Consider the following 8,309-nt stretch of genomic DNA (forward strand, 5'->3'; position numbering starts at 1 on the left):
AGTTTCTCATTCTCCTCTACTCAAAATAGCAGTGTGGAAGGGCAGATTTTTTACTAATTAATTAGCTAAATCAGATAGCTAAAATGACTCAAAATGCAATTTTCTTAGAAGGTACCACCTTAAGGTGCTAATTGGCCTACCTTAGCCACCAGTGGTGCAAAAAATCCTTGATGAGAGGTAAAAAAATGGCGATGCGGGTAGGGATGAGAATCTAATAATCAAGTTATGTGGCCTAACAGGCAGTATTTCTTTTAGCTATACTATCTGAGATACTATAATTAACAACAAAAATACAACATGGCTACATCATATAACTGCATGTGACTGTCTGTTATTTAATAGTTATACCATGGCCACAAGGGATTTGCCTGATATATGTGCCTGCGGCCCTCGGGCTTGGGCATATATATCAGGCAAATCCCGAGTGGCCATGGTATAAGTAATATATACCACTCTGGCATGCTCACCTAATAGGTGAAGGAAGACAAACCTGCATTCACCACATTACTTTTATACAGAGGTTTGCAAAAATCGATTGTGGGTTTAAATTGTGGGCACAAAAAGAAATGATTGTGGGTTTCACTGGTTGTAGTGATACCATTTTAAACCAAATAACCACTTTGTGGATGAATAAAGTTACCTAAGGTGCTAAAATAAACACTTAGACATATAGGTTGTGAATGTTTGAGGCATCTTTTCATGCAGTTGAAATGTACTCTATAGAAAAACAATCCTCGCATTGCAAAAATGATTATTTAGTGATGCTTAGTAACTGAACTATGCAATGCTGACTCACTCATTTCTCTTTACTTCACAACAATGCCCCTAACTAAATCAACATGTTTAATTCAAACCTACAATGCAAAACTTTAAGCATCTCTATTTAAATAATCAAAGGGAACTGATGCTTTGTAGCTGCCTCAGCATCAAAGGCAGTTGTGGTCAGGGCTATATCATGATACTGCCCTAACCACAGGGCGATATCTAGATATCGCCCTGTGGTCAGGGAAATATGTGATATATAACCCTGTAGTTTCCTTTGATCTGAGGTGTCAAAGTGGTATATTGTTATTAAATCAGAGAAATAGTGTCATTCAAAGAAGGCTGTTTTTCAGCTATGCCCTGAGAGCACAATAAAACAATTACCTACTTATGTAACAAACATACAAAATGCACTGTATAGTGCTTTAAGTAATCTGTTCCATCATCTTTGGCTGGCCAAAATACTAAAATGAAATTTGTGAATTATAACTGTAACTCCCATGCAGTGAAATACATGCAAAATATATTTCATGTCTCCATTGCCAACGTTCAGTGGTCATCAGGCTATTATTATTCAAGACACAAAAAATTTATTGAAGACATATGGGAACGCAAATATAAGGCAACATAGCACAGCAGTTAACAGAGTGCTGCTGCTGGGTAATGTCAAAAGTTGTCAGCCACCTAACAATATCTCATTTAGAATTAGTAAACTAGAAAAGTTCTGCTGTTTAAGCCTGGCAATGTAATTAATAAATAATGTTATATTTCCAATACAATTTGTTTGGGTTGAAGTTATAATACTGCACTGCATACATTTCAAGCCACGGGTAATGTCTAATCTGAAGTGTGCATGGTCACCTGAACATCAAAATTATGCCTGAATTTAGCTGATTTGATATTGACATTGGTTGGTAAATTTCAGTTATCTGAATTTTTAAAGCCACAATTTTCAGTTAACAACATTAAAAAGCCTCTCAGTAATGACTACCACAGGAGTGTCCTGTTGAGAACAAAGTCATAATCCACTGATACACCATATAATCAGGTGGGAATTCTCTGCATTTAACCTCACATCACCAGGGAAATTCCCTCCATTTAACCAAGCACTCACATATAGTAGTTAGCATTCTTACTCTATATGTCTATATATCTCTCTCTCTCTAACACCCACACAGACACACATACCCACACAGACACAGACACACAGACACATGCACGCATGCATACAGTGCATAACATCATAGTACAACACAGTACAGAGCAGCACGCAACACAGTTGTCCGCATGCAAGTAAATAAATAAATAGATTAATTAATTAAATTCATAGCAAATTATTGTATATGCCATCACTACTGAAGGCTGACAATAATACAAGAAAGAGACACACAGATAATGATTATGCCAAGGTGTGCGCTATATTAGAGTGCTTTGTAAGCCTTTAACCATGTCCCTTGTTGTACACCCAAAGTTGGTAATGATATGGCCATGTTACTGTAAAACAAAAACTGTTTTCTGTAATCAGATCTAACCCTGGGAGCAACTAATCTACCAGAGCGACCAGTAACATTCACAGCACTGATATGAAAATATTCCATGTAAATAAGGAGAAGAAATCTTGTTGAGAATCTTGAAAACCTGTAAAGCTATATACCTTTCAGTTAAAGGTGATCATAAGTTAAAGTTAACAGAATACGGGAATAATGTTAGAATGGAAGCTTTCTAAATGACGAGTGCTAATAGAATTTGATGGTAACCATACAGTATATATCACAATAATCCAACACTGGTAGAATATAAACTTGATAAAGCAACTGTAGAACTCTAGAGGAAGCTGGCCTAGCCCGATTTATAGCAAAAAGTTTATACCAAGAACACATTAACTACTGAGGGTTATACAATGTTAATAAAACACTTGATGTCATAAATACAACTGACTGGCACTATTGGAAGAGATATGAAAACATTTGTCAACTTAATGGTAGCTACATTTTAAGAAATAATGTGTAACAAGGGTGTATCCATTCACTGGACTGGATTACTGGACTGGACTACTGGACTTATATAAAATTTGTTCAAACACATTTTTCAACCACAAACATTGTTTTCAACCAATAAAATTTATAGTAGTATATCACACATGGCTAGTCTAGCATATCAGAGGCACTAATTATAAATGTAGTTGATTGATTTATATATTAAAGCATTACAGCACAAGTGCTAAAGGTCTGTAGGACACCTGCCTGTTTAATAAAGATTTTACATTAAGTATGCTTGAAAAGGTGCTAGTTTTGCTATTGAATGGCATGTCTTCAGTTTGAACTCTTGTTACACTTACTGTATTTTTTTTGTAAATTATGTGTAATCTTACCTTCCTAATGTGCGTTGGGAAGCACTCTGATTTAAAAAAAAAGCAAAATGTAACACTGCACACTTGTTGCTATTTAAAAACATTATAAACCAAAGAGCTGGCAAAGTTAGAGTAAATGCACAGACCGCTGAAAGGTTATACGTAGGTAATTTCTATATAATTGGATGGTGTAAAATGCAATGTGTGCCATATTACAAAAGAAGGCTAGAGAAGATAGACAGATGCATTAGCAGTGTTAGCAGCGTACAGTGCTTGTATCATTGCTAGCAGTAAGTCAATAACTAAGGTTTTAGTGCTGTTTTTGTGCCAATGTACACGTTTTGTGTCTTGTGGTGAATGGTATCAATTTCTAAAGCACCTGTGGCTATAAAAGGCAAGAAAATTAAAACAACAAAAAAGATAAATTTGAGTCCAGTCCAGTCCAGTAGTCCAGTCCAGTAGTCCAGTCCAGTGAATGGATACACCGGTATAAAAATAACACCGTGTAGCTAACACCGTGTAGCTAACACCGTGTAGCTAACACCGCGTAGCTAACACCGTGTAGCTACATGGTACCATAAATTCTGCATATCTTAATCTATGGAGTAGTGTTGTAGTAAACAATCTAATCAAAAACAGCCAAGCTGTAAAAAAAGGAGTGCAGCCCTTGAAAAGGCTATGGTGAAAAAAGATGTGAAATCCAAGGTGGCGGCCAAGAAATGGCTGTGATATACGATGGTAGGTTAATGGTAAAAATTTTAATAACGACAATTCAGGTGAATTTGGTGCCGCTTGGTCAATTGGCACAAAATTCACCTGAATTGTCGTTATTAAAATTTTTACCGTTAACCTACCATCACAGCCATTTCTTGGCCGCCACCTTGGATTTCACATCTTTTTCACCATAGCCTTTTCAAGGGCCGCACTCCTTTTTTTACAGCTTGGCTGTTTTTAATTAGATTTCACTTCTTTTTGTATTTGTATACCCCAAAGCCGGCCTATGGCCAGCTTTGGGGCTTTTTAACCTATATTTTTTTCTTTACCACAGGAAAAAGAAAAAGATGAAGCAGATTTTATAAATATATACTTTAACTCATTCTGATTTTATCAGTAAATGTACAAATTATATATATATATTTATTACATGTCAATTAATCCCGACAGGATAATTTGCAGCTGATCTCTCTACTGGGTGACTTGAAATGTAGCTGAACTCTCTACAGAGTGATTTGCTTGTACGTAGATGAACTCTTTACAGGATTCTCTCTACAGGGTGACTTGACTCTAGCTGAACTCTCTGCAGGTTTATCTGTTTGTAGTTGAATTCTCTACAGGGTGATTTGTTTGCAGCTGAACTCTCTACAAGGTAACTTCTTCTAGCTGATCTGTCTACAGGGTGACTTGTTTCTAGCTGGTCTCTCTACAGGGCGATTTGTTTGTAGCTGAATTCTCTACAAGGTGATTTGTTTGCAGCTGAACTCTCTACATGGAGGTTGCTTTGTAGCTGAACTCTCTAAAAGGTGGCTTCTTCTAGCTGAACTCTCTACGGGGTGATCTTTTCATAGCTGAACTCTCTACAGGATGATTTGTTTGCAGCTGAACTCTCTACATGATGATTTCTTTGTAGCTGAACTCTCTACAGGGTGATTTGTTTGTAGCTGAACTCCCTACAAGGTAACTTCTTCTAGCTGATCTTTCTACAGGGCGATTTGTTTGTAGCTGAGTTGTCTACAGGGTGTTTGTTTACAGCTGAACTCTCTACATGGTAGTTTCTTTGTAGCTGAACTCTCTACAATGTGACTTCTTCTAGCTTAACTCTCTACAGGTGATTTGTTTGCAGCTGAACTCTCTACATGGTGGTTTCTTTGTAGCTGAACTCTCTACAGGGCGATTTGTTTGTAGCTGAATTCTCTACAGGGTGTTTGTTTGCAGCTGAACTCTCTACATGATGATTTCTTTGTAGCTGAACTCTCTACAGGGCGATTTGTTTGTAGCTGAATTCTCTACAGGGTGTTTGTTTGCAGCTGAACTCTCTACATGGTATAGTTTCTTTGTAGCTGAACTCTCTACAATGTGACTTCTTCTAGCTGAACTCTCTACAGGGTGACTTGTTTCTAGCTGATCATGATCTCTCTACAGGGTGACTTGTTTCTAGCTGAACTCTCTACAGGTGATTTGTTTGCAGCTGAACTCTCTACAAGGTGACTTCTTCTAGCTGATCTCTCTACAGGGTGATTTGTTTGTAGCTGAACTCTCTACAGGTGATTTGTTTGTAGCTGAACTCTCTACAAGGTGATACTTCTAGCTGATCTCTCTACAGGATGACTTGTTTCTAATTGAACTCTCTACAGGGTGATCTGTTCATAGCTGAACTTTCTACTGGGTGATTTGTTTGCAACTGAACTCTCTACATGGTGGTTTCTTTGTAGCTGAACTCTCTACAAGGTAACTTCTTCTAGCTGATCTTTTTACAGGGCATATTTGTTTGTAGCTGAGTTCTCTACAGGGTGATTTGTTTGCAGCTGAACTCTCTACATGGTAGTTTCTTTGTAGCTGAACTCTCTACAATGTGACTTCTTCTAGCTGAATTCTCTACAGGGTGACTTGTTTCTAGCTGATCTCTCTACAGGGTGATTTGTTTCTAGCTGAACTCTCTACAGGTGATTTGTTTGCAGCTGAACTCTCTACATGGTGGTTGCTTTGTAGCTGAACTCTCTAATAGGTGACTTCTTCTAGCTGAACTCTCTACAGGGTGATCTTTTCATAGCTGAACTCTCTACAGGGTGATTTGTTTGCAGCTGAACTCTCTATATTTTGATTTCTTTATAGCTGAACTCTCTACAGGGTGATTTGTTTGTAGCTGAACTCCCTACAAGGTAACTTCTTCTAGCTAATCTTTCTACAGGGCGATTTGTTTGTAGCTGAACTCTCTACAGGATGTTTGTTTGCAGCTGAACTCTCTACATGGTAGTTTCTTTGTAGCTGAACTCTCTACAAGGTGACTTCTTCTAGCTGATCTCTCTACAGGGTGACTTGTTTCTAGCTGAACTCTCTACAGGGGATTTGTTTGCAGCTGAACTCTCTACATGGTGGTTTCTTTATAGCTGAACTCTCTACAAGGTGACTTCTTCTAGCTGATCTCTCTACAGGGTGATTTGTTTGTAGCTGAACTCTCTACAAGGTAACTTATTCTAGCTGATCTTTTTACAGGGCATATTTGTTTGTAGCTGAGTTCTCTACAGGGAGATTTGTTTGCAGCTGAACTCTCTACATGGTAGTTTCTTTGTAGCTGAACTCTCTACAATGTGGCTTCTTCTAGCTGAACTCTCTACAGGATGACTTGTTTCTAGCTGATCTCTCTACAGGGTGACTTGTTTCTAGCTGAACTCTCTACAGGTGATTTGTTTGCAGCTGTACTCTCTATGTGGTGGTTTCTTTGTAGCTGAACTCTCTACAAGGTAACTTCTTCTAGCTGATCTTTTTACAGGGCATATTTGTTTGTAGCTGAGTTCTCTACAGGGTGATTTGTTTGCAGCTGAACTCTCTACAAGGTGACTTCTAGCTGAACTCTCTACAGAGTGATTGATTTTTTTTTTGCAGCTGAACTCTCTACATGATGGTTTCTTTGTAGCTGAACTCTCTACAAGGTCATTTCTTCTAGCTGATCTCTCTACAGGGTGATTTGTTTGCAGCTGAACTCTCTACATGGTGGTTTCTTTGTAACTGAACTCTCTACAGGGTGATTTGTTTGTAGCTGAATTCTCTACAGGGTGATCTGTTCGTAGCTGAACTCTCTACAGGGTGATTTGTTTGCAGCTGAACTCTCTACATGGTGGTTTCTTTGTAGCTGAACTCTCTACAAGGTAACTTCTTCTAGCCGATCTTTTTACAGGGCATATTTGTTTGTAGCTGAGTTCTCTACAGGGTGATTTGTTTGCAGCTGAACTCTCTACATGGTAGTTTCTTTGCAGCTGAACTCTCTACAATGTGACTTCTTCTAGCTGAATTCTCTACAGGGTGACTTGTTTCTAGCTGATCTCTCTACAGGGTGATTTGTTTCTAGCTGAACTCTCTACAGGTGATTTGTTTGCAGCTGAACTCTCTACATGATGGTTTTTGTAACTGAACTCTCTACAAGGTAACTTCTTCTAGCTGATCTTTCTACAGGGTGATTTGTTTGTAGCTGAATTCTCTACAGGGTGATTTATTTGCAGCTGAACTCTCTACAAGGTGACTTCTAGCTGAACTCTCTACAGAGTGATTGATTTTTTTTGCAGCTGAACTCTCTACAGGATGGTTTCTTTGTAGCTGAACTCTCTACAAGGTCATTTCTTCTAGCTGATCTCTCTACACAGGGTGATTTGTTTGCAGCTGAACTCTCTACATGGTGGTTTCTTTGTAACTGAACTCTCTACAGGGTGATTTGTTTGTAGCTGAATTCTCTACAGGGTGATCTGTTTGTAGCTGAACTCTCTACAGGGTGATTTGTTTGCAGCTGAACTCTCTACATAGTGGTTTCTTTGTAGCTGAACTCTCTACAAGGTAACTTCTTCTAGCTGATCTTTTTACAGGGCATATTTGTTTGTAGCTGAGTTCTCTACAGGGTGATTTGTTTGCAGCTGAACTCTCTACATGGTAGTTTCTTTGTAGCTGAACTCTCTACAATGTGGCTTCTTCTAGCTGAACTCTCTACAGGGTGACTTGTTTCTAGCTGATCTCTCTACAGGGTGACTTGTTTCTAGCTGAACTCTCTACAGGTGATTTGTTTACAGCTGAACTCTCTACATGGTGGTTTCTTTGTAGCTGAACTCTCTACAAGGTAACTTCTTCTAGCTGATCTTTCTACAGGGTGATTTGTTTGTAGCTGAATTTCCTACAAGATGATTTATTTGCAGCTGAACTCTCTACAAGGTGACTTCTTCTAGCTGAACTCTCTACAGAATGATTGATATTTTTGCAGCTGAACTCTCTACATGGTGGTTTCTTTGTAACTGAACTCTCTACAGGGTGATTTGTTTGTAGCTGAACTCTCTACAGGGTGATCTGTTCGTAGCTGAACTCTCTACAGGGTGATTTGTTTGCAGCTGAACTCTCTACATGATGGTTTCTTTGTAGCTGAACTCTCTACAAGGTGACTTCTTCTAGTTGATACAGGGTGACTTGTTTCTAGATGAACTCTCTACAGGGTGACTTGCAT

Source organism: Dysidea avara, chromosome 11, assembly GCF_963678975.1.
Source record: "Dysidea avara chromosome 11, odDysAvar1.4, whole genome shotgun sequence".
NCBI classification, from domain to species: Eukaryota; Metazoa; Porifera; class Demospongiae; order Dictyoceratida; family Dysideidae; genus Dysidea; species Dysidea avara.